General features: G+C 44.3%; 1 protein-coding gene and 1 pseudogene across 2 annotated transcripts in view; one reads left to right on the forward strand and one right to left on the reverse strand.

The window, feature by feature from the left end:
• LOC115590038 (Fc receptor-like protein 5) overlaps positions 1 to 3,946 on the reverse strand; it is a 435,016-nt gene extending 431,070 nt beyond the window's left edge. Inside the window, exon 1 of one of the 2 annotated variants that reach the window (XM_030431291.1) lies at positions 3,881 to 3,946. The gene's annotated coding sequence lies outside the window, so the exon portion shown is untranslated. The remainder of the gene's footprint in view (positions 1 to 3,880) is intronic. The other variant, XM_030431292.1, reaches the window with a different exon arrangement.
• Positions 1 to 12,939, forward strand: part of LOC115590091 (zinc finger protein 420-like) — a 134,840-nt pseudogene that overhangs the window by 42,530 nt on the left and 79,371 nt on the right.

Consider the following 12,939-nt stretch of genomic DNA (forward strand, 5'->3'; position numbering starts at 1 on the left):
GCCGAACCTTAATAGCCAATAACCTGGTCTCATCCTCCTTGTGGCACCGGCTGGCCTGCGTCGATCCTCAGGTTTCTCTCCTGTCAAAAATTCAATCGGTTTTAGTTGATTTTATTTGGGACAAGTTGCACTGGGTCCCACAGAGTGTCCTGTTTTTACCTAAAGAAGAGGGGGGGCAAGGCCTGGTCCATCTGGCCAGCAGAGGCGCGGCTTTCCGCCTCCAGTTTATTCAAAGACTGCTGACCGGGCCAAAGGACACTCTGTGGAGACCCCTGTCCCGCTGCATTCTGCAGGGTTTTAAAGGCCTTGGTCATGATTTTAATTTGTTTTTAATGAACATACCAAACATGAGCACATCTCCTTTGCCTGCTTTTTATAAAAGTGTTTTTAGAGTGTGGAACCTGCTGAGGAAAGAGAGGAGAGAGCAAGCGGACTCCCTGTACTGGATCCTCCAGGAGCCGGTCCTGTGGGGGACCCGTCTGGACCTTCCCAGCTGGGCAGGTCAGAATCTGACCACAAGACTGCAGACTGCGGGGGTTGTTACTCTGGGACAGGTGGTGGCACTGACTGGGCCCCGGATGGATGACCCCTCCAGACTCGCTGCCCAGCTGGGACTGACGTCAGTAAGGGTCACACAAAAACTCTTGGAACACTGGAAACAGAGACTCACAGGACACGACCGCCTGCTTTTAAACTCCTCTTTTAATCCAACAGTGAAGGATGACGATCCTTTTCCTGCCATTTTCCTGGCACCGGATTTTAAAGACTGCTCTGGGATTTTAATGGAACATACACACCTCGCACCACTGGATGGTACCACAGGAAAAACATTTTACAGAATATTGGTGAAAGCAATAAACAAAACAAAACTGGACAAAAGACCTGACACTCCTTGGAGGAGATATCTGCAACTGGCTCCTGCAGCCAGACCAGAGTGGAGGTCCTTCTACAAGCCTCCACTCTCAAAAAAACAGGCAGATATTCACTGGAGAGTCCTCCATGGGGTCATAGCAGTGAACTCCTTTGTGTCCACTATAAACCAGGCAGTAGAGGACAAATGCCCCTACTGCGACCAAAGAGAGACTGTGTTTCACTGTTTTTATGAGTGTCTTCGTCTTTTACCCCTGTTTCTGTTTTTACAAACTGTTTTTACCAAATGTGGAGAGGTTTTTACCAAGCAGCTTTTTATTCTGGGTTTTAAATACACACGCCAACACAAGAACAAATGCCAGCTTTTAAACTTTGTTTTAGGGCAGGCCAAGATGGTGGTGTATTTTAGCCGAAGGAGAAAAGTGGAGGATGGTTTTATTGTTGAACCTGTCACTGTGTGTATCAATATGATGAAGTCCAGACTCCTCATTGATTTTAACTATTTCAAAGCAGCAGGAGATCTTGACTCCTTCCAGCAGGTTTGGTGTTTTAATCAGGCGTTGTGTTCTGTAGAAAACCACACACTGCAGTTTGGAGATGTGCTCATGTGAATTAAGTATTTATTTATTTATTTATTTATTTATTTATTCATTCATTCATTTATTTACTCTAAAGAGTAAGAGTGGAAATGTTTGAATATAATATGTTCAGATGATTTTTTGAAAAAAGAACGAAAAAATAAAGTTGATTCAAAAATCAAAATCTCTCTCTCTCTCTCTCTGTCTGTCTCTCTCTCTCTCTCTCTGTCTCTCTCTCTCTCTCTCTCTCTCTCTCTCTCCAAGCTTTCCTCCTGCTCCGTTTGTTGCTCCAGTCCACGCTGCTCGCTCACTTGCTAGCTGTTTCCTCCGGCTTGCTTGCTTTTTCAGTTTTTTCTCCCCAAGCTCCGGCTTGCTCCTCGTCCTCTTAGCTGTAGTTACAACCCGGTGACGTCACGTGGTGCGGCGCTGCAAGTACCGGTCCCATGCAAATGCAAAATAGTACCGTTTTAAATGCCTCAGTACCCCGGTACCAAATTAGTACCGGTATACCGAACAACCCTAGTCTGAATGTGTCTGACCTTTAGGTTTCCAGTTGATGAGCCATCTCCCCCGTAGACACTGCACAACCAGAACAATCACAGCAACCAGCAGGCTGGGTAGAATAACTAAAATAGTCAATATCACAGCGTCAAGAGGAGGAGATGTGGTTGAAGGAGAAGTTGTCGTAGCAGGTTTCTCTAAAATGAACAAAAGATTCTCATCAACAACACAGAAATCAGATGAATTCATTCAGTCATTTCACTGTAGAGAGAAACCAGATCAAACTAAGAAAGTGAACTTGCTCCTGTCTGGTCTGTTCCTCTTGTTCTATGTCAGCCTGAGACCCACAAACTTAATATAGAGGAGAATAAATCACATGATGGTTCACTATTATACTTAAACAAGATGTCCAGGTTTTCCAGCTGTGGTATTAAAGACAAAACTAATTTAAAACATAAAGACATGTAAAGTTTGAACATAGAAATGTTAAACATTGGATGCCAACACTGACTCTGGAGACAGGCTGTCTCTGTCTCTGCTGACAGTTTTATTGTAGACTTAAGTTGAACCTGCTGACCTGTGACAGTGATCCAGCTGGGTGGAGACTCTCCATCACTGGTGTTACACGTGTAGGGTCCTTCATCAGACCTGGAAACATGGCGGATGGTCATGTGACCTGTAGGCTCAGTCCTGATGAAGGAGCCATCTTTATAGAAAGCAGCTGAGAGGTTGGAGGTCTTTGTTGTACAGGTGAGAGTGACATCATCTCCCTCCATCACAGGGAGGACAGGACTCTGCAGGATCACTGCTCCACCTCAACACACAGACAAACTACAGCATTTCATCCACCTACACAGCTTCATCAGCACCGACTGCACAGCCTCATCTTACCAGTGACAGTGATGTTGATGCTGCTACTGGCTGCTCCGCCTGTGGACTCACACCAGTAAACTCCACTGTCCAACGGGACGATGTCGCTGATGGTACAGGAGGAACCAGTTGGTTTTCCCCAGTCAGCTCCACACAGACTCCTGGTGTCTTAGTCGTGTTCCTCGTCACCGTCCATCCATCAGAGCTGTCGTCCTCCTCACACCTCAGAGAGACAAACTCTCCTTCAAACAGCTGAGATCTGTGAGGACTGATCTTCAGAGAGGCTGGAGGACGAGACAGAGAGATGTGGTTACAGATGATAATGGTCAGTTTGGACAGAAGTGTCTCTTCTTCCTCTTCCAGTCTCTGTAGACCTTGTTGACCTGCACTGATCTCCTCTGTGTTTCAGGCTCTGAGTCTCCTCATGTTTTAAATGGAACTCTCAGAGTTGGTGTCAAACACACAGCAGATGTGACTTCATGTGTCTCACATGTCAATATTGTTTCTGCACTTTCTCTGTCAGCTGCTGCATGGTGCTGCATGGTGTGCAGTCCTGCTTTCACAATGACATTTTTATAGCAGCACATTTATCTTTAGTGTCCAGTCTGTGGACATCCAGACAGTCTTCACTCTTTTATTGTATGTTTTTTTCCCTATTTCCCTCCATAAACAGCGTCCTGAACACTAACTGTTCTGTCAGGGACTAAATAACTCTTCATCAGTCACACAGGAAGTGTTCTCACCTTGGTGTGTGCAGCCGCTCCTAAATGGATTTATGTTATTAACAGCATCAGACAGTCTGATGGAGTCAGAACCTCTCTCTGCTGGGCGGGTCCGTGTCTCTGACTACATCATGTGATGTACCGGTTCCCCTCAGTCAGCAGCCAATAGGACTCCACAGCTCCATATGCAGTACATGGACTGCATTTCTACAGTGTTTTTACAGTCTGCTGACATCTCTTTAGCCTTTTCATCTCTAGTTTCCCTGCAGTGATCAATAAAGTCTAATAACAGAATCAGTTCAGGGTTATTTACAGTTTTACAGAGTAGATTGTACTTACAGAGCAGCAGAGATGTCCGTCCCATCGTTCTGGACCTGTTGGTGGAATGAAATCAGTCACATCACTTCAACTCTCCTCCTTCCTCTTTGTTTGTTCCACTGGTGACTGAAGGTTTTTCTCTCACCAGTTAAAAATAAATGGGTGGGCTGGTTTTTCTTGAGCACAGAGAGTACGAGGAGGGATGGAGCCCAGCACAAAGCAGGAAATGACTGTGTGCTTCAGATGCAGTGTGGTTTGTCTCAGAGGTCCTGAGTGTTTGAAGTGGAGACAGATTCATCTGAAACAAGGACGTCTTCTCCACAGTGGACTTTCACTCTGTAGCAGTGTGAGGACAGTTTCCACTCTTTTGAGTAGTTCAGATGAAACTTTCCTGGGTGCAACCTGTTTTCCTCTTGTTGTGTTTTGTTGTTGCAGTGTTACAAAAGTCCTGCAAGGGTCAGTAAAGATGCTCCACTGTGCAGCTCATCTGTGTCTGATGTTCAATGATCAGTTTGAGGCCAGTTATAAATTCACAATCTGATTAAACATTAAGTGCACCTTTAAAGGGACAGTGTGTAACGATTTAAGTAATTTACTAACTCAAATCAACGTCTTCGTTCATAAGTAAGTCCTCATTGGTGTACAATTACCTCTGCCAACAATCTGACTTATCCTCCTGAGCAAAGAATTACCTATCTGAATATACACCGCACGGGCAAGCTCTATGGAGGCCGCCATGTCTTTCCGGTTTTAAAAAAACTACTTAGGAAGGCTAAACGCGTTTTTGCTCAGAGCTAGCTTGACTGCGGAAACTGAGAGGGAACCTCTAGTTTTATAGCCTTAATAACTAACTACGTCTTTACTTGAATCAGTAGAAATACTCGACGCTGTTGGGAAGAGTCCATATTTTGAAAATGAGTTTCTTGTCCATCAGGGCCACCGTAGCTTCTGGAACGTCTCCAACGTCATCAGAACGGGAGGGGTGATCAAAGGAGTGTTGCAATGTAGAACCTCACAGCTAGATGGCGCTAAATACTTGATATATTACACACTGTCCCTTTAAAGTATCAAGAGTTTTGCACAGAGGACAATGATATAAGGAGAAAACATGAATGTCTACAACTCTGTTCCAGGTACAGATGAATGTGTTTATTCAGAATCATCCAGGTGTCACTCCTGAGCAGCTGCCATCTTTAGTATTGTCACACAGTCCAGCATTACAAACCACAATGTGCCTCAAGAGGCTCTACTATCTACACAGCATACCGTACGTGCTGTCCTTTGTGGGAATTTTATGATTCTCCCAGGATATTATGTGTTCATACTATAGGAGGTCATATGTGTGTTGTACAGACGTTAACATCTGGATAAGGATAGTGATGATTGTTCTATGAGCATTCTCGTTCTTCTCATGGTCTCTGCAACCTAGATACTCAAAGCTGCTGTAGATGTGTCTGCAGAACAGATGTCTGATGAACAGAGCCAAGGCTAAGCTAAGCTAACTGTTTGTGTAAACCTTATAAGGAGGCCTTCGATCTATGTTTCAGTGTCTCTGACCTGTTCTTCCTCTTAGTCTTCTGGCTACAGCAGAGAGACTCTGCATCACCTTCTACTATGTTATTAAACAGATAACGTGTTGAAGCACTTCCTCCTGAAGCTGTAAGATATCATTTGGACATTGGGAAGACTCATTGGGATTATCACGGCAGCACACTCTAGTTCTATAAACTATCTCAATGTAAGTCATCGGTGTCTCTGAGTCTTCTTCATCTCTCCTGCACCTGTTCAACAACAGGTGGAGAGTCGGGCTCATATCTCCAGCTGCTTCTATCAGACTCAACTCAACTCTTTCATCATGTCTTGACCTCACTGTGTGTTTCTGCTCTGTCTCCATCCTCCATCCGTTTGCTCTGATTTGGTAATCCAGTCTGACCTTTAGTCTGGATAAAATGCTGCTTCTGGGTGTTTCAAATGTTCAGGCAGAGATCTGGGTGTTGAGTATGTTTGGATCCTACCTGAGAGAGAAATTTGAGGCAGATTGATATGATATAAATATCCTACAGTAGGCTTCACTTCTCACAGGTAGTGACTAAGATGTTCATTACGCTTAAACTCTTCCTGAAAACAGACAGAAAACCTGCTGTTAATCCACAAATACCAACAAAGCATTTCTCAGAGTCTAGTTTCAGTTCAACATTAGAACCTGTTGGTATATTGTTTAAAAAACAGGGGAAACCACCGGAGGAGAGAGAGGAAACGAGGAGAACATGCACACTTCCCCTTTGATAAGAAGCCGTCTCTTATCACATCCAGTGAGGTCGCCACTTTGTCTTGTTTTCTTTGTCTCCTTTTTCAGACAGCAGGAACAGAACGTTTTCCTGAAAAGTTTCTGGGCTACAAGTTAAATTTAGCCATTGAAAGTCAGGAAGATGCATTTCCAGCTAATAGCAAGAGTTTTTTTCTTCAACAGTATGAATCCTTGTAATCAGAAGTATTTATACCAGTAACTAAAGCTCTAGAAACATACACATTCTATCCTGTTCACATATTAAAAAAAACAAAACAGGATGGTACAAACATTTTATTTTAGTTCTCCTGTCCACCTGCTTAGAAACGTAATGATTAACCAGTTAATGTTGTTTTATTGATGAACATGTGCTGCCTGCCTGTGTGGACCTACCTGTCCTGTCAGCTGTAGCAGTCATGGCCTCTCTGAGGACAAAGACCTCAAACTAACTCTGCTCCTGTGTGTCCTGGTGACAGGTGAGGAGACCTGCTGGCTGCTGACACCTGCTGGTTCACATTGAAACTGAGTCCGGTCTGCACAGGAGCTGTTTGAGGCTCCTCAGGTAGCAGCACGCGTAATGCGTCACTGCTCACTTTGATTTCCATGATATATTTCTGTCCTTTGTTAATTAATTACCTACTCGTGGAGTTTGGTTTTCACTTGTTGTGTGGAAGCTTTCAGGTGTGTTTAAACTGTCATATTGTCTCTCTGTCAAAGCCACAGAGCTCTCAGTTCTCACTGGAAGTGAGCTGGTTTAGGTGTTCTGACTGAAGCTTGGTATGAAATGTCAAACTCACATCCGTTAGTGACACAATGGGACAAACATCAACACAATGGCTGCTCGGTAAGTACAATCTGATGAACAAAGTATGATGGAAAGGTCCGATTAGGATGAACTTACATTTAAAAATCAATAAATGTTGACTGATAAAATAAAAGAAGAAGAGAAAGGAGATGTTTAGCAGTTGAATCGATTGAGAAGGTGGTTTCCATTTCAGAGCAGGAAGTAACATCATCTTAACTCGGCTGTGATATTCTGATAACTGAACCCTGGATGATGACTGATATCAGATCAATAACGACCTGAGATCCCAGAGCATCAGAATCTGACCAGCTTCTCTCCAGCAGGAGCTTTAATGACCTTATAATCGTGAGCTTCTTCATCAAGTATCAATAAGTGAAAGGTAAGGAGCACGTGGAGCACGAGGCTCTGCAGAAACATGTATTTAACATGTACAGGTGTGATGTTAGTATCCACACACACACACACTTTATCTCCTCGTTGGATGGCTCTCCGTGTCTCTGTGTGAAATCTAAAACCTCACACCAACATGTCTCTCCTCCCTTCAGGTCTGACCATGATGCTTTGCTGCATGGCCACCCGAGGTTAGTGAATGCTGCCTCTGACAGCAACCGCCTGCTAACTTAATGAGAGGAAAGTTACAGAGAAAACTCCTCTTTCAACCAAATCATGACTTCTGAAGGAAAACGGTTCTTACTGGAGGTGTAATGATCGTCTCTTGATACCTGAACTTTGTACCGACACTCTGTATGTTAAACTACTGATGAGCTGTTGTTTATTGATCCTGGCTGCTAAAATCTGTTAGTTTCATGCAGGTGTATGAAGTAACCAGGTCCTGTTTCTAATGAAAGAAAGATGTGGCATCAGATCGGTGCATCAACTGTCGTACATCCTGATACTTATTCCAGCAGTTTAGGGATCATCAGAGGTGTTCCAACATGTTAGACAAACTTTAGAAACTCAGCTCCATGTGGAGATCCAACACTCGGTTGTTTTAAATGTCACGCTGCCTCTCAGCCCGTCATTCAGTTCTGATGTTAATGAAATCATCCTCCTCCAGCCTCTCTGAAGATCAGTCCTCACAGCTCTCAGCTGTTTAAAGGAGAGTCTGTCTCTCTGAGGTGTGAGGAGGACGATAGCTCTGATGGATGGACGGTGAGGAGGAACACGACTAAAGGAAAGGTGTCTCAGTGTGGAGATAACTGGGGACGACCAGCTGGTTCTTCATGTACCATCAACTTCATCGTCCCCTGGGACAGTGGAGTTTACTGGTGTGAGTCCACCGAGGAAAACGGTACCAGCATCAACATCACTGTCACTGGTAAGATGAGGCTGAGGAGTTGCCCTCACCGGGTCAGATACAGCAGCCTGGTCAGCAGCTCCATGACCGACGAGTGGGACGAGGTTCTGGATGCACCAAGTGACTCAGTCGGGGGGAGGAGCTTTCTGGATGGGCAGAAGAGTAAATGAGGAGCTGATGTCTTTTACTTTCTGGGTAAAATAAGTTGCAAAGTCATCAGCAGTGAGGGAGGAAGGATGAGGAGGGGTGAGGAGGGGTGAGGAGGGGTGAGGAGGGAAGAGAATAAGAGAATAGTTTCCTGGAGTTGGAGGCAGAGTACCAACAGAACTTCTGTTGACAGAGGAACAGGACAGAACCAAACTGAACTGAACGGGCTGATTTTGATTTCAGGACTCATTTCATCCACATGTTCACCAGGTGAGATTCTCGCAGGTAAACCAACAACCATGGCCCCGCCCCCATCTGCAGCCCCGCCCCCTGACTCGACCCCCTTCTTTCTTGTGCTCCTCCACCTGGTGGTGTTCTGTCCGTACCGCATCTCCACTGTCATCATGGTGTCTTTATATCGACGCAGGTCCACAGGTAACGATCGATCAATCAATCAATCAATCAATCAATCAATCAATCAGTCATTGCACAACATCTTTATCACTTACAGTCATGTATTGATGAATGTTTGTATTGATTATGATACTCTGGCTTCTTCTAATATTGTTTATAAAATCAGACTGAATTTCATGATTAACCGCTTCTGACAGGAAATGACCTATCTGTCTCCATGGCAACAGTACCTCCCAACCGACCTGAGGAGGGCGTGGCTGAGGACACTGATGACATCATGAGGGTCAGCGCCGCGCATCATTTCTGAGCTGAACACATCTGTGACCAGCGTCGGGGATAACTATCAGTGCAGCAGGATTACTTTTATAATCGAGTATCATTAAGTGTTATTTCTGTAATTCAGCTAATCTTTTTTTTCACAGAAGTAATCTATTACTGGAATAAACTGCTGTCTTTTCCTTTAGTGGCCATATAAATAACACAGCTGCACAAAATCAGCCCGTTGTCTCATCGTATTTGTGAGTTTATGGTTTCTGAGCTCTGCTAGTTTACAGCTTCATCAGTTACACATAATATACTGGACTGTACGAGCTCTGCTAGGTTGTTGTGTTGTTGTATTTAAACAGTTGTGTCTAACCTCGGCTGCCTCTGCCCAGTTCACTGATACAACATATAAACCTGCTTTAAATGTCAACATTTTAATTAAAGTTTGGTTTGTTTCAGTAGAAGTTCATGGTGTCTGTTCCTCCCAGCTGTGTGTTGTTGTAATTGTTGTGGTTTGGTTGTGGCCTCCAGAGAGAGTCACCTGTCTTTGTGGTGTGTGTGTGATCAGTGTTTCTTTCTTTTCTTTTTTTATTAATATTTTTGACAGACAGTACAACATATGTCACCATCACAAATTACAAGACATATATACATCATCCACTGTCCCATTTTAGAATTAAAAAAAGAAGAAAAGAAAAAAACAACAACGACATGTGCCTTACACTTATGTTAAACATTTGTCCTCTCATTCTACCACTCGGTGCCTTAAATACAGACAGACAACCCCTCTATTGACATCAAGAAGGAGCCCCAGACTTGATTAAATATATCCTCTCTCCCCTCTGTAAGTGACTCAGTCATTTGTTCAGTCCATTCCTTAAAACAGCACGGAGTAGATGACTTCCAGTGTCTCTGTCTGTCGCACCCAAACGTATCCATAGTCTTTGTCTTCCAGTCAAAGTGTTATTGTCTGGCAGCAGATCCAGAATACACAGAGCTGGGGTCTTGGTGAGTTGTAATCCAAAAAGATCATTTAAGAGGGAAACAACCCTTTCCCACAAATGTGCATTTTTTTCACAAGAATACAACATGTGCACAAGAGTACCCACTTCCTTGTCACACCTCCAACACGTGTTACTGTCCTTAAGTTTTAGTTTGGCCATTTTACTTGGGGTCCAGTGGTTTCTGTTAAACAGTTTGTACTGAATAAGCTGAGACTGTGCTTCACAAGAACTGTTATGCCAGGATGCAATGATTAGTGTGTCTATAGAATCACCACAACATCACTCGTAGACACTGAACATCATGAGTCACATCATCAATAACGGTGCACATCACATGTCAATCCGTCTTATTTCAGCAGCATCATTATAAAATCTTAAAAATGTGTTGTTAAGCTTATATTATGTCCAACAGTATATTAGCGGCTTCACGCAGAGTCATGTGCATCAGAGTTATTGAAGCAGTTCAGTTTGTTTGTGGAACAGCTTCAGGTCAGTTGTGAGGCTGTAAAACCTCAAATATCTCTCAGTGATGTTGAGAAGTGCACTTGTTGGAGTGAACTGGTGGATTTATTAGTTCCTGCTCATCCAGCCGTCCTGAGAGAAAAGCCTTCTGCTGCACAGTGTGTCAGTCTAATGGTGGCTGTGTTGTTGAGTCATAAATGTGGCGATGAGCGTTAGAAAGACACGTCAGGTACACAGTGTGCATCAACAACCACATATGACATTTGACAAGCAAAATAAAAAGGAGGTGACATCAGATTGACACTGAACCTCGACAAGTTCTGAGGATGATAACTGATGTTTCTCATCAGCAGCAAGGTGTTCAGATTTCTTCTTCATGAGTCTTTTATATACCAGGGTTAAAAAAATGACCCACAAAACAAGAATCACTGCAAAAACAGCTGCTATCAGAGCCAATCGAGAACGACTAGGCAGGTTCCTTCTGTCCTCGCTTCCTCTCTCCTTGTTTCTTCCCTCCTCGCTTCCTCCTTCCTTGTTTCTTCCCTCCTTGTGTCCTCCTTCCTCGTTTCCTCCCTCCTTGTTTCCTCCCTCCTTGTGTCCTTCTTCCTTGTTTCCTCCCTCCTCGTTTCCTCCCTCCTTGTTTCCTCCCTCCTCGTTTCCTCCCTCCTTGTTTCCTCCGTCCTCGGTGTGTCCAGCTGTGAGACCTGCAGAGCAGAAAGAGGTGTCAGCAGGTAGCATTTCCTCTTCAGTGTCACATCAGACATCATCTCCTGCTCTCTGATCACATGACTCAGACTTCATGGGTTGAGTTCTCTGCCTGACTCAGTCTGACACAGGAACTCTGGTTGTGTCAGTTTTTCCACTCCGCTCTGATTCTGTGGTTCAGCTGCAGTTTCCTGGTAAACACACCGACCTCTTCTGCCTCTCTCGGGCTTCTGCGTCTTGTCTCGGGATCACTCGTCCTCTGGAGTGGAGCGTTGCTGTCACAGTGTCTCTGGGCTCGGTGCCCTGCCGCTGCTCCTCCACCCGGCCTGTCTGCTCTACTGAACGAGCCCAGAGACGATGCAGCTGAGACAGTCACAGGTCGGTTTGTTTACCAGGGAAACTACTGCTCACCATCCACAACATGGTCTCAACGTACACTTGTTGAGATTTAGATCAAACAGAGTCAGGCGTACTCACAGCTTTATAGATCTGAAGCCCAGTTTTAGTTTAGAGAGACACTGAACTCTACAACTCACCTGTAACTGTCAGGCTGATGCTCATGATGGAAACAGGCGGCGCTCCGTCTCTCCGTCCTATTACACACTCGTATGTTCCAGAGTCGTTGATGGTGACGTCCTTCAGGGTCACAGTAAAGACTCCATCTTGATACGTATGATCCACTCGACCACGAAAAGACGGATGCTGGTCGGATTCATATGAGTGGTTATTTCTGAGGACGATGACATCACCCGCTGACTGATGTTTCCACGCCATCACTGTGATGTCACCATCTGAGTGAACCGGACACTGAAGAGTGACGTCATCTCCAGGCTTCTTCTGTGTGTCTGAACAAAACCAGAGATAACAGACGGAGTTAGAATAGTTCAGACATCATCCAGAAACATTCCTGACACAGAAGAACCGACTTCCTGCTCAGACTGAGACGTGATCCATACATCACAAGATGAACTAAACCTTAGCACCTCCGTAGTGGCCTGGGAGAGAAATGGGCGGACTCAGAATCAACAATCACGCCCAGATTTTTTACTGATTGTGTTGGTTTAAGATGTTGTAGTTTTGGAAAAAGTTTCTCTCTCTGGCCGTCAGGACCTATAACTAAAACCTCAGTTTTGTCCTGGTTGAGCTGTAGGAAATTCACTGCCATCTTGATGTCTACAATGCAGTTAAGAAGGGCATCAATTTGATCTGTTTCATCAGGAGACACGGCAATGTACAGTTGTGTATCATCAGCGTAACTATGGAAGCTGATGCCGTGTCTCCTGATGACATCCCCAAGAGGAAGCATGTAAAGATTAAAAAGAAGTGGACCTAAAATTGACCCTTGGGGAACCCCACATCCAATTTCATGGGTTCCTGAGGAGCATGTATCCATACTTACATAAAAGCATCGATCTGTGAGATAGGAACAAAACCAGTTGAGGACAGTACCAGAGAGGCCGACCAGATGGCTAAGTCTGTTTAATAAAATGTGATGGTCTACTGTTTCAAAAGCAGCGCTTAGATCCAGTAGAACCAACACTGTGAGCTTTTTGTTATCTAAATTCCATCTGATGTCATTTAAAATCTTTTAAAGTGCTGTCTCGGTACTGTGGTTTCTCCTAAAACCAGACTGATGTTTCTCTAACATGTTATTTCGGTTTGGGAAAAACACAGCGGACTGAAAAGCATGCCCGT

Source organism: Sparus aurata, chromosome 10 (assembly GCF_900880675.1).
Source record: "Sparus aurata chromosome 10, fSpaAur1.1, whole genome shotgun sequence".
Taxonomy (NCBI): Eukaryota; Metazoa; Chordata; class Actinopteri; order Spariformes; family Sparidae; genus Sparus; species Sparus aurata.